Here is a 14,457-nt window from a genome sequence, read left to right on the forward strand (position 1 = left end):
GTAAACTTAACTACTGGGGAGAAAGTCTCCTCATAGTCAATGCCCTTTTTTTGTATGTAACCCTTGGCTACAAGATGAGTTTTATATCTCTCGATCGATCCATCAACCTTCCTCTTGATTTTGAAAACCTACTTGTTCCCAATGGCCTTTCAACCCTTAGGTAAGTCAAATAATTCTCAGACCTCGTTGACTTTCATTGATTCCATTTCTTCCTACATAGCCATTAACCATTGGTATTTTTCAGAACCCTTGAGAGTCTCTCCACAGGTCCTTAGTTCATCATCGTCCTCTGGAGTCACAATGAGAATCTCATTTTTAATCAGGAAACGACGATGAGGTATATTTCCCCGACCACTCCTACGAGGAGATAGAGAGTCTCCCCACCTTCAAATGAATCACTCCCACTAGGACCAAGATCCATAACCAGGTCTTGAATCCCACTACTAAGCTTGACTATACCACTAGGCTCATCCATCTCATAGAAGGTGTACTTTCGATCAATTTCTCCTCTCTTAGAAAAATCATTCTTAAGAAATATGGCATTACAAGATTCAATCTCAGTTATTGTATCGTCCGTATATTCTCCTAAGAACATATACCCTTTGGAGTGTTCAGAGTATCTTATGAAGATACACTTCTTTCCTCACAGCCCTAACTTGACATACTTGTGTGAGAAATCTCTAACATGCGCAACACAACCCCATGACCTAAGATGGATAAGGATAGACTGTCTCACTATCCAAAGTTCGTATGGGGTGTTTGTTGGTTAGTCCTAGGAAAAAGTACCGGTTCCACTGTACAAAAATTTTTGGACACCAAGTAAGAGGAGATGTGGTCGGTCATTGCTTGGTCACCAAGTAATGGGCCGACCCCCTTCTTGGACACCAAGAAGAGCCTTACATTTGGATAGACTTGAGGTTATAATGAGACTACGACACCTAGAGGAGAAATTGGTTTTGGCCTTCCGATGAGCTTGAGTATCCCGTGCTCGCCCCGAACACACAACTCAAGTTCATCGATAATAACTCATTCCACTATAAAGTTATTACCGCACTACCGCACCAATCCCAAATTATATTATGGGCTCCTTCTTATCATGAGTGTGTTAGTCTCTCTATGTTTAAGATTATGAATGTCCACTAATTAAGTAAGTTACTGACAACTCACTTAATTAATATCTAGCTCCAAGAGTAGTATCATTCAACTTCATTGTCATGTCGGACTAAGTCCACCTGCAGGGTTTAACATGGCAATCCTTATGAGCTCCTCTTGGGGACATTCTCAACCTAGATAACTAGGACACAGATTCCTTCTATAATCAACAACACACACACTATAAGTAATATCATTTCCCAACTTATCGGGCATATTGATTTATCGAGCTAAATCTCACCCTTTGATAAGTCAAAGAAATAAATATTAAATATATGTGCTTGTTATTATATTAGGATTAAGAGCGCACACTTCCATAATAACTAAGGTCTAGTTCTTTTACTAAGTCAGTACAAAAAGAACTTACCTAAATGGTCCTATTCAATACACTTAAAGTGTATCAATGTAATTTATTAGTCAAGATAAACTAATATTTAATTACACTACGACTATTCTGATGGTTTGTTCCTTTCCATCTTAGTCGTGAGCAACTGTTTATAATTTATAGAGAACCGATAACATGATCTCCTGAGTGTGACACCGCACTCCATGTTATCTACTTTATAAATTAATTGAACAATTACATTTAACAAATAAATGTAGATATTAACCAATGTGATTCTTTTATTTCAAAAATAAATGTTTACAAAAGCTAGGCTTTTGTATACACTTCAACAGTGTTAACCACAGACTTTGTTGGAACACTATTAAGGACATAGATTGTAATCAATAACACATCCCCCCAATGAGAGATTGGTAAATTGACTTGCGTTATCATAAATTATTGGTGCAATTTGCACTAATGATCTAACTCAGGTTCTGATGAATGACAACTGGATTAAAGTTAGAGTATTTTGTAATCTAATTGATTTACCAAGTGTGCAGGAGTTGACAGGTCTGAAGGATCTGACACTAGGCTGAAATCCAACTATGTCCACGAAACCCGATAGTTGGTGCAAAATCCAGATAGGCCCGTGGGGCCCGATATCTGTGGGAAGTCCAGTTGGGTCCACGGGACCTAATAACCAGCCGAAGTCTAGTTGGATCTGCGACATCTGACAACTGGCAGGAAGACCTGATGGGTCAAAGATAATTCAAGAAACTGCAATTGGTAAGTAAGAGCTAAGCAACTGGAGGAGAGATCCAATGAGGACGTGTTCCCAGTTGAGGGAATTGTAGGCATCGATCCAACTTAGATCTATTTAGGAAACCTAAATTGAAACCTTGACTAAATTCTGATCTTGGGAAGACAGGATCTAATTCCTACTTTTATCTTATTATGTTGTGCTAACTTTATTTTACAGGATAAACATAGTTTTATTTGCCCAGGACTAACTCTTTTTTATATGGAAGAACAATGAAAAAAAGAGTGTCTGGGCACCCAAAGTTCGGGAGCCCGAAAGGGATCCGGCCGCCCGGAGTATGGGAGCCCAGAGCTAGTCTAAGCGCTCAGACCAGCCTCGCTCGGGCGGGCACCAAGCATACGGGCAGTCCGGGTGCCCGAAACTGGTCCAGGCACTCATACTAGAAAAATTATCTGAAGATGAGTTGGAGCGCGTCGACTAGCCGAACCCATGCCAACGGTCTAAGCGCCTGAAGGGGGTCCAGACGCCTGGAAGTGGGTAAACTTCGCGGATGAAGTTTCGATGAGAGATCGTCATGTCAGCAAAGGTCCAGATTCCCAGAATGGGCATATATAAGAGCCTTTGACCAACTGCTTAATAACATCAACTACTACAAGTTTTATTCTTGCGTGCTACTCCGAAAAGACTCCAACGACATCGCAAGGCTGCTCTGAAGTTCGAAAAATGAATGATTCCAATTTCCTTTCTGTTTGTTGGTAACAACTAATTTCAGTTCTTATACTCAATATTTGCAACTAATTAGTTGAATGATAGTGATTGTCCAACGAAAGTGATCGACGATCGTGGACCTTGGAGTAGGAGTCGTCACAGGCTCCGAACCAAGTAAAATCATCTATGTTAGCATTGTTTTCTATTTTCTTTAGTCCGCTACGTAACTCATTTTAATTCATAATTTTTCAAAAAATGTTATTCATCCTCTCCCCCTTCTACCGGCTTTATGATCATGAACTCATCATCTCCAATAGAGTTATATTCTTTCTCTCAATGACTCCATTCTGCTAAGGAGTAGCAGGAATAAACAGTTGTCTTGTAATGCATTTTTTGAAACAGAGCTCTATAAACTACTCAGACATATACTCACGCCCCTGATCAGTTCTGAGAGTTTTTACTCTTATGTTTAGCTGATTTTCTACCTCACTAATAAACCTTCTGAAGCACTCTAGTGTCTCAGACCTATGCAAGATCATGTAGGCATAACCAAAACGTGTGAAATCATCTATAAACATAATAGAATATGTTATTCCGTTTCGAGCTCTCACATTCATGGGTCTGTAAATGTTGGAATGAACTAATTACAATGAAATATCAGCCCTCATTGCTTTTCCAACTAGTTTTCTAGTAGTTTTTTCTTCTAGACAAAATTCACATAAGGGAAACTCAACCTTGGTTAGTTGGCCTAACACACCACATGCTTCTAATCGACCCATCCTCTCTTGCCTTATATGACCAAGTCTACTATGTCAAATATTAACATCTTTAACTATACTATCAAATATAAAGGCAATGGTAGATATAGGATAAAACTCATGAAAAGAATTCAAGTTCAGTGCATATAGTCCCTCATAGACTAAACCGGAACATATTAAAGTACTATCATATGAGATAGAAACCTCAGAGTTTCTAATTACAACACAATATCCTAACTGGTCTAGACTATGGGCGGAAACTAGATTCCGCCTTATTTTCGGAGCATATAACACGTCATGGAGATACAGGACTTGAATATTTTGTAGCAACAGCTTGCAAGTATCAATCCATCTCACCTCCACACAAATGCCCCATTTTCCACATACAGTCTTCTCACATGTGGGCTTAAACGGCGAAATTCCACATATGCACTCCTATTACAAGCTACATGATATGTGGCTCCTTAATCTACAATTCATAAAGGAGATGAGTTAGCAAACATCACACCAAATGACACATAAATCATACCATATAATAAAGAAGGATATACCTTTCGCTTGCTACACTCACGTGCGAAATGCCTTGGCTTACTACATACGTAGCATCAGACATTGCTCTTTACGAGATCCTTCTTCTTGCTTTTCTATCCCTGTCCTTTTTCATCAATTTTTACTATTGACTTCTTCTTGCCACGACTTTTGATCTTCTTCTCATGCTTGCGCCACTTGCGCTTTGTACCCCAGGAGCCCTTACTCGATTTTGTAAAGTGAACATAATCTAAAGCAGACCTAGTCACCCCTAGTACGGATACTTTTAGTATGTGTGATATAGCTCTTAACAGTCTCTCAGGAGTCAGTCAAGGACTGGATCACTCCTAATACTTGAAAATCATTTAACATAGGCTCCCCCATATTCTTCATAGAGGCAATCATACTCAACATATGCATTAAATGTTGCTTCATAGTATGATCAAATCTTTTCTTATGAGTTATAGACTTAAAGGTCAACATCCTCAACGTAGGAGTTGATGGGGTGCTATAATGCTCTTTAAGAGCATTCTAGATCAACACAGCTGTATTGATCCGGTGGTAAGGTAGGGTCCGTCCTGTAAGACCGTTGGATTCGATAGAGGGGGGGTGAATATCGATTCGATAAAGATGAGTATAAACGCAGCGGAAAACTAAAATAGACACAGGTGTTTTTTACTTCGTTCGGAGCCTGTGACGACTCCTACTCGAAGGCCCGTACTCCGTGAGTACTTTCGTTGGGCAATCACTATCAATTCGAATGAAGATTACAAATAAGTACAAGAATTGACAGAAATAAAATACCGACAAGAGAAGAAGAGTTAGACTTTAAGAAAGCGCTTTGTCGGAATAGCCTCGTGGCGTCGCAGGAGCGTAGAGCAGCAGAGCAAGCAGTAAGTTTTCAGTGCAGACTTGATCTTTTTGAAGCTCCTACCTGGGGCTTCTTTTATATGTTGTCTCGGGCGCCTGGATCCCTTCTGGGCGCCTGGAACGTGACGTAGCTGCATGAACCATGATGCTCCACGTGGCGACGACTCGGCTGGATGAAATTTGCCTTCCGGGCGCCCGGACCTCCGGGCGCCCGGATCCCCTCCGGGCGCCCGGACCACCTTGTTTCAGAAAGCTCCTTTTTCCTACAAAACAGGGTTAGTCCGAGGCAAATATGTATCCTGTAAAACAGATTGTTAGCACAGTTAAAGTTCAATAGATGGATAAGAAAGAGTATGACTTAGATTCCGTCTTTCCGAGACCGGAATCTAGTCACGATCTCGACTTAGATATCCGAAATGGATCTAAGCCGGATCGACGCCTAATGTTCCCTTCCCGGGAACGCGTCCTCGCAGTCACTCCCCTCCAGTGACTTACCTTACTTACCGCCAGACGTCCTGTCAGCCCTTCGACCGTCTGGACTTCGCCACTATCCGGTCAGCCCGTCGACCTAGCTGGACTTTCTGCCAACATCCGGTCAGCCCGTCGACCGCTTGGACTTCGCCACTATCCGGTCAGCCCGTCGACCTAGCTGGACTTCTGCCAGCCGTCCGGTCGACCCGCTTGGACTTCTTGCCAGCTATCCGGTCAGCCCGTCGACCTAGCTGGACTTCGTGCCAGACATCCGGTCAGCCCGTCGACCTGTCTGGACTTTTCCTGCACACTTGATCAAAGTGTCAGACAACAACACAACTAACTTAACCTATTTGTCATTCATCAAAACCTGGGTTAGACCGTTAGTGCTACCCGCACCAACAATCTCCCCCTTTTTGATAGAATGACAACCTGGTTAAGTTAGTGAAAACATATGCAAGAAACAACATGCATTTATGTGGTTTTAAAGTTTGTTAGTTTGTATTTTCAAATTGGTTTAGCTAACTTAACCACCTAACCCTCCTCCCCCTTTGGCATTCATCAAAAAATGAACAAAGGTAAATAATCATAGTGAAGACTTACTGTAATAGGTAATCAAATTTTGAAAGATAACTAAGTTTGGTTCAAAATTTGAAAGATAAAAGTGCAATTTTTAACACCAAGTTAAAAAATAGTCAAGTTGACTTGGGGTAGACAAGTTGAGTTTTGAAAAGTTAAAGTTAATCAAGTTTAACTTTTCAAGCGTGTAGAAATTTTCAAGACAGGTTTTTCAAATTTACTTTTTATGTTTAAGTAACATTTAATTTTCAAAAAAGGTAAATTTTTCAACTTCGATTTTTCAAACAAAGCAAAAATTAAACTTTTCAAGAAATAAAATTTTTGCCAAAATTAATTTTTAAGGCTAATTTTGGAAATAGTTAATTTTTCAAATCAGGTTTGAAAATTAGGTGGGATTAAACTTAGTTAAATTTAACTTTTTGAAAACTGGTGTTTTAAAAATAAGTTAGTTTTAAAATAGATGTAAAAAAGTATTTTTCAAACACACAAAATTTTAATTAATTTCTTCCCCTGAACTTGATACTTAAAAGTTTGAAAATATTTGCTAAAAATATTCAAAGTAATTTTTTTTTTAAATGAGGTAGAATTTTCTAGAGAGATTTTAAAGAGAAGATTAAAAAAATAACGCTTAAGGAGATAATTAAAAAATAAACCTCCCCCTGAATTTGATATTCCTTTAATTTGATATTCCTTTAATTTATTAATCCTCCTTATTTATTAATTTTTCTAGGGGATTTAAAAGAAATTGAACCTCCCCCTGAATTGGTTACTCCCCTTAATTTAATATCTCCCCTTTAATACTAAGGTTTGGTTGTGTTAAATTTCAAAGCCCTAACACATTTGTCTAATTTAGTAATACATATATTATTATCTCTGTATCCTTGGTATAACTGTTTATTTGAATTTGATTAATCAATTATTAATTAATTTTAGATTCAGGTGCTTAACTTTAGTTTAAGGTTAAATAAGATAAGATTTTATTAATTCAATAACAGTTAAGCATTATCAATAATTTATTGATTAGTTTTCACTTGATTTAATAATTTAATACTTAGTGAAATAATTTAAATTTCATATTACTTGATTGAGCTGGTCAACGAAAGTGTTAGTTATAATTATGATTATTAAAAAAAAATTTAAAGGGATTACTAAAACAGCATTTAAAAGGAATTTAAAATGATTTTTATAATATGTTTTATGTCAATTAACATATGTTTGATTCAGTTTTGATTTTAGATTTAAATTAATATTAGTGGTTAATTTAAGTTTAAGTTTAATTTCAAGTTCTAAGTTCAAAAAATTTAATTTTAATTTTAATTTCAATATTAAGTTTTAATTTAAGATTTAATTTTTAGTTAAGTCAAATTAAAAATTAATTTTAAGGTTCAAATGATGTTTAAGATTAAAAATGAGTTTAAAGTCAAAATAATAATTTTTAAAGTGAAAATAATCTATAGAAATAATTTATTATTACTATTTTTAAGTTAACAAAATTTCATTCAAAATGATACAAAATTTTTAGATAGTTTTAAAATGATTTTTAAAATATTTTTTAAATTATTTTTAAAAGTTTTTTTTTTAAATAATTTTTGAAATAATTTTTAAGTTAAAATAATTTTTAAGTTAAAATAATTTTTAAGTTAAAATAATTTTTAAAATAACAATAATTTTTAAAAGGTTTTAAAAGAATTTTTAAAGTTTTTTTTTAAAATGATTTTTAAAAGAGTTTTTAAAATAATTTTTAAAAATGTTTTAAAATAATTTAAAAAAAAAATTTTAAATGATTTTTTAAAAGAGTTTTTAAAATAATTTTTAAAATGTTTTAAAATAATTTTTTAAAACAATTTTTTAAAGTTTAAAATGATTTTTAAAATAGTTTTTAAAATGTTTTAAAATAATTTTTTAACGTTTAAAATGATTTTTAAAAGAGTTTTTAAAATAATTTTTTAAAATGTTTTAAAATAATTTTTAAAAGAATTTTTTAAAGAGTTTTTAAAGAATTTTTAAAAGTTTTTTAAAGAATTTAAAAAAATAGTTTTTAAAGAATTTTAAAAATAGTATTTTAAAGAAATTTAAAAATAGTTTTTAAAGAATTTTTCAAATAGTTTTTAAAGAATTTTACAAATAGTTTTTTAAAGAATTTTTCAAATAATTCTTAAAGAATTTTAAAAATAGTTTTTAAAGAATTTTAAAAATAGTTTTTTAAAGAATTTTTAAAATAATTTTTAAAGAATTTTAAAAATAGTTTTTTAAATAATTTTTAAAATAGTTTTTAAAGAATTTTTAAAATAGTTTTTAAAGAATTTTTAAAATAATTTTTAAATATAGTTTTTAAAGAATTTTTAAAATAGATTTTAAAGAATTTTTAAAATAGTTTTTAAAGAATTTTTAAAATAGATTTTAAAGAATTTTGAAAATAATTTTTAAATATAGTTTTTAAAGAATTTTTAAAATAGTTTTTTAAAGAATTTTTAAAATAGATTTTAAAGAATTTTTAAAATAGTTTTTAAAGAATTTTTAAAATAGTTTTTTAAAGAATTTTTAAAATAGATTTTAAAGAATTTTTAAAATAGTTTTTAAAGAATTTTTTAAAATAGTTTTTTAAAGAATTTTTAAAAATAGTTTTTAAAGAATTTTTAAAATAGTTTTTAAAGAATTTTTAAAATAGATTTTAAAGAATTTTTAAAATAGTTTTTAAAGAATTTTTAAAAATAGTTTTTAAAGAATTTTTAAAATAGATTTTAAAGAATTTTTAAAATAGTTTTTAAAGAATTTTTAAAAATAGTTTTTAAAGAATTTTTAAAATGGTTTTTAAAGAATTTTTAAAATGGTTTTTAAAGTTATTATAATTTGAATTTGAAATTCGAAATTTAATTTTAATTAAATTTAATTTTAATTAAATTTAATTTAATTTGAAATTTGAAAATTAATTTTAATTTAATTTGAAATTCGAAATTTAATTTTAATTAATTTTAATTTAATTTGAAATTTGAAAATTAATTTTAATTTGAAAATTATTTAATTTAATCCTTATTCATCTCACCCGATCTAGATTATCAATCAGGGAATCCTATAATTTTGTGAGATGAATTAGATTTAATTATAGAGTTTGGTTTAACTTGTGTTAGATTCAGGTTTAGCTTTGGTATCAACAAATAGGCATTCTTCGGATAAACTTCTAAGCTTGGTGAGTCACCTGGACATCATTAGAAGTAACCAACCCTTCGAGGTTTTCCGAATAGTCCTATCCACGGAGCTTAGTACCAAACCTTGGTCTACCTAGTTAGGATCCGTAAGGGGTAGCTTCCACTTGGCCAAATGCACCAGATCGAAGCCATATCTTTCTAGACATGCGATGCCCAAGCTTCCCCAACGTACTATCATCCAAAACTTCACCAGTACTACTTGTCAAGTTAAACTTTTTGTCCCTGTTTATTCTATTCCTAACTACCCTGCCAGGTAGGTTGGTTTCGGTTACCCTGTCGGGTAAATTATTTTTGGAGGTGCCAGCTATTCTGGAGCCTCCCCCTAAATTGTTGATTTTTATTTTTAAGATTTCTTGTATAATTAGAGTTAGTTTTAGTTAAGTTTTAATGTTTAATTTGTAATTTAAATTTAAGTTTTTAATTTTGAATTAATTAAATTGGTCAAATTATCTTTCTTTAAAAGAGTATATTTAATATTTAAATTTTCTTTCAATTTTAATTTTATTGGGTTAATTGACTTATCTTTCTTTAGTAGCTTATTTTTAAAGTTTAGGTTTTTATTTAATTTTGAGTTAATTAAATTGTTTGAATTATATTTCTTTAAGGGTTTATCTTTTAACTTTTTATTAATTGTTAATTTTGAATTTTCTAGATTATTTTTGTTTAATATGTTATCTTTAACATTTAATTTTAAGTTTGTTAACTTCCGTTTTGATTTTATCAAAGTGTTTGATTTTATCCTTATATTTTCTTTACCTTTTAAGTTGATATAATTAGTGGAATTTATTAAATAAGTCTTATCATTAAAATTTAATTTTTGTTAATTAAATTATCTTGGGTTTGGATAGAATTTTCTAGATTGATATTGTCTAGATTATTAAACAATTTATTAATTGTGTCTAGATTGATATTGACCTTGTCATCCTTTTTGTTTGAATTTTCAAATTTGTTTAGGTTTAAATTCGAATTTTTAGATTTATTAATTATTTTCAGATTTTCTGTATTTTCTAAATTAATTATATTTGTTTTATCAGAAAATATCCTAGGGGTATTTTCTGTATTTTCTGAATTAATTATATTTGTTTTATCAGAAAATGTCCTAGGGGTATTTTCGCAAGTATTGTCATGTACACTATTTTCACATATACTTTCAGATATATCCAAATTAACATGCACATATTTTAAACTACTACTAGCAAGGGTGTTTTGGTAAATATTACTAACCTTGAGCGCAACCCCTAATTCAGCAAGCTTCTCCGTTGGATCTGACTCGAGTCCGGATTCGACTTTAACTTGATCTTCTAGCTCCATTGGCGTCTCGTGAAGCTTGATCAACTGAGTCCACAGCTCATATGCATTCTTGTATTTTTCTAGTCTGCATATGATATTGTTAGGTAAAATATTACAAATAATTTTACTTACGTTTTTATTCAGTTCCGAGTTCTGAGAAGGTTTTTTCAATATTAGCATATAATCGATATCTACGCTTCCTAAGAAGCATTCCATTCTTCGCCTCCAGTAGTTGAAATCTTCATCGTACGGTGGTGGTTCATTGGGGTTCCATCCTTCTTGAAAAGACATTGTTCTTGCACACAATGAAACAAAGACAAAATCCCAAGACTTGGTCTTGGATTAGCAGTGCTGGAAAAAATAATATTTCACTAATTTTTTTTTTTAAAAAAATAATAAAATATTATTAAAATATTAATAAAAAATATTATCTCAAATTTTTGAAAATGTAATATTTTGTCGATACTAAATAATAGTGAAAAGATGACGATGTATTTTTCAAAAACAGTTTTGGAGGGAAAAAACGAAAGGCGTAAGGTTTTATTTTAAAGACAAACGATATTTAATTTTTCTTTCAAAAAGTCCCCCCTTTGCCTGATTACTGGTTGCACCAAATCAGAGTGGTACCTGCTCTGATACCACTTGTAGGACCGTTAGATTCGATAGAGGGGGGGGTGAATATCGATTCGATAAAGATGAGTATAAATACGCAGCGGAAAACTAAATGAACACAGGTGTTTTTTACTTCGTTCGGAGCCTGTGACGACTCCTACTCGAAGGCCCGTACTCCGTGAGTACTTTCGTTGGGCAATCACTATCAATTCGAATGAAGATTACAAATAAGTACAAGAATTGACAGAAATAAAATACCGACAAGAGAAGAAGAGTTAGACTTTAAGAAAGCGCTTTGTCGGAATAGCCTCGTGGCGTCGCAGGAGCGTAGAGCAGCAGAGCAAGCAGTAAGTTTTCAGTGCAGACTTGATTTTCTTGAAGCTCCTATCTGGGGCTTCTTTTATATGCTGTCCCGGGCGCCTGGAACGTGACGTAGCTGCATGAAACATGATGCTCCACGTGGTGACGACTCGGCTGGATGAAATTTGCCTTCCGGGCGCCCGGACCACCTTGTTTCAGAAAGCTCCTTTTTCCTGTAAAACAGGGTTAGTCCGAGGCAAATATGTATCCTGTAAAACAGATTGTTAGCACAGTTAAAGTTCAATAGATGGATAAGAAAGAGTATGACTTAGATTCCGTCTTTCCGAGACCGGAATCTAGTCACGATCTCGACTTAGATATCCGAAATGGATCTAAGCCGGATCGACGCCTAATGTTCCCTTCCCGGGAACGCGTCCTCGCAGTCACTCCCCTCCAGTGACTTACCTTACTTACCTGCCACCCGTTGACCCGCTTGGACTTCTCGCCAGCTATCCGGTCAGCCCGTCGACCTAGCTGGACTTCTCGCCAAGCGTCCGGTCAGCCCGTCGACCCGCTTGGACTTCTCGCCAGCTATCCGGTCAGCCCGTCGACCTAGCTGGACTTCTCGCCAAGCGTCCGGTCAGCCCGTCGACCCGCCTGGACTTCTTGCCAGCTATCCGGTCAGCCCGTCGACCTAGCTGGACTTCGTGCCAGACATCCGGTCAGCCCGTCGACCTGTCTGGACTTTTCCTGCACACTTGATCAAAGTGTCAGACAACCAACACAACTAACTTAACCTATTTGTCATTCATCAAAACCTGGGTTAGACCGTTAGTGCTACCCGCACCAACACGTCCAGCAGGTGGTCAAAGTGGTCAACGTTAGGTGGGCGTTCGATCGGGCGAACTACCTTCCTGGTCAGCAGGTAGAGTAGCCGGTCCAACACTTCGACAGCTTGGTCAGACACCGAGCTTCCAATGCTCATAAAGCTCAACCAGAGAGACACGAAGGTCGAGCGGCCATCCCAATCGAAAAACAGTGGATGCAGCCTTACTCGACAGGCAAGACTCCTTTGCCCGACGGGGTGTAGCCGGCAGCAACTCATCCGCCAAGTGGATGCTCGTCCCGGCCGTTGCATCGTCCAGACGGCCGACTGGCCGAGCGGCTCTCCCGCTCGACCCAATAACAGACAAAGGGAGCAGTTGGTAATATCTTCCTGGGGATCAGTGTCATTGACAGGCGGTGTGGTCGACGGCAAGGTCAGACAGAGAATCATACGGTGGAAGCTTCCACTGTCACGTCAGGGATATGCCCGGGCTGTTAAGGTATGGCATCAAGCACGCTTTTCTGACACATCCTTTCCAGGTATACTTTGAGAAGCGTGCACATCTCAGGAAATGTGCACGCGCCTCTTAGGAGCCCTATATAAGGGCCCCCAGATTTCGTCGGAGGTATGCTTTGATCACTGTAGCTACAGTTACGTTGCTCCTTTCTACTTCATTCTTCATTCGCTTGTCGGTGACTGACTTGAGCGTCGGAAGATTATCGCCGAGGAACCCCTCCCTGGCTCGGCACTAACGACTCTATGGTTGCAGACTCAGCTCGTCGGAAGTTCACGATATCTTCGGTCGACATCCAGTCAACGTGAGCGCCGTCTACCCAGCGTCCATCTACTTTCTCTCGGGCAGGATCATGTATAAATTGGGATTGGTTCATCATACATGCTACTAAGAAGAATTATCCTAGCTCGGTCATCCTTCTTTTTCCAAGCACGATATACCTCCTGTTTCCGTTTTGCCTGTGTTGTGGTACCTTCCCTGGGGTCCACCATCTCATGCTTAAGAACCTCCCCGAGTTCTTATTCCTCAAAAATAAATTGAACCTTTCGGTGCCAAATTTTATAGTTATCACCATTCGGCTTGTCTCCCTGATCCAGTATGACATTCTTTGTTATAGTCATATCTCTTGTTACACAGAATAGAGAGATGTTAGTGACATTTGATGCTTAATATCTTAACTTTGTGTACCTTACAAATCATCTTAATTCAAATGACTCGAATACAAATTTCAAGATGAGAGTAGGAGTCAACAGACGTCATACACCACAATTTGAAATTGCCTCTCACCTTCAGATTAAGATGTTATACACAAGTAGTCACTTTATACTCTCAAGGCTAACCTACATGCCACTATGAGTCCACACATTGCCAAACACCAATAGCATTATGTCATACGTCTCAGAGTTGGGCCTCTTTATCTTACCTTACGACACTCGGTTCAAGCCAAGGTCAAGTGGTTGTCTCCCACTCTCAGCCATAAACCATATGTAATTCGGACAAGTGTCAAGCAATGCGCCTGTCACACAACACTTTGTGCTGAGCACCTCTGCATACCGAGCACTGTAGACCTCTGCTCCCAAGAACCGCACTTGTGTGTCAAAAACTCGAGCATGACAGTTCTTCTTGAGTTCTTCCCGAGCACCACATTGAGAGTGTGGTTGAGAAGTTTTGCGCATGGCTTGAACACGTGCACCGAGCATTTCTTCTCGGACTTCCTGAGCATCTCTGTGTACCTAGACGTCATGAGAAAACTCTGCGCGTGCGATTTTTAACTGGATTCATGAGTTTCTCACTCATAAATTCATTGATCACTTGGTCAACGAACTGCATCAAACCAACTTCACTTCTACTTTACGGAAATTAAATTTGTACCTTAGTTGGTGATGCACAATCTTCAATATTGCAAACCTTCAGAATTATTGTGAACCCTAGCCATGAACTACTCGAAGTCGAGATGATAGTCACGTATCTCGAACTATCAACGTTATGTCACAACGTTTCAACTCTTAACCTGGTGATATGTAACGATAGCCTTCTTTTATTCTTCTCAACAAGATAG

This window comes from Zingiber officinale, chromosome 7A (assembly GCF_018446385.1).
Source record: "Zingiber officinale cultivar Zhangliang chromosome 7A, Zo_v1.1, whole genome shotgun sequence".
In the NCBI taxonomy this organism is placed as follows: Eukaryota; Viridiplantae; Streptophyta; class Magnoliopsida; order Zingiberales; family Zingiberaceae; genus Zingiber; species Zingiber officinale.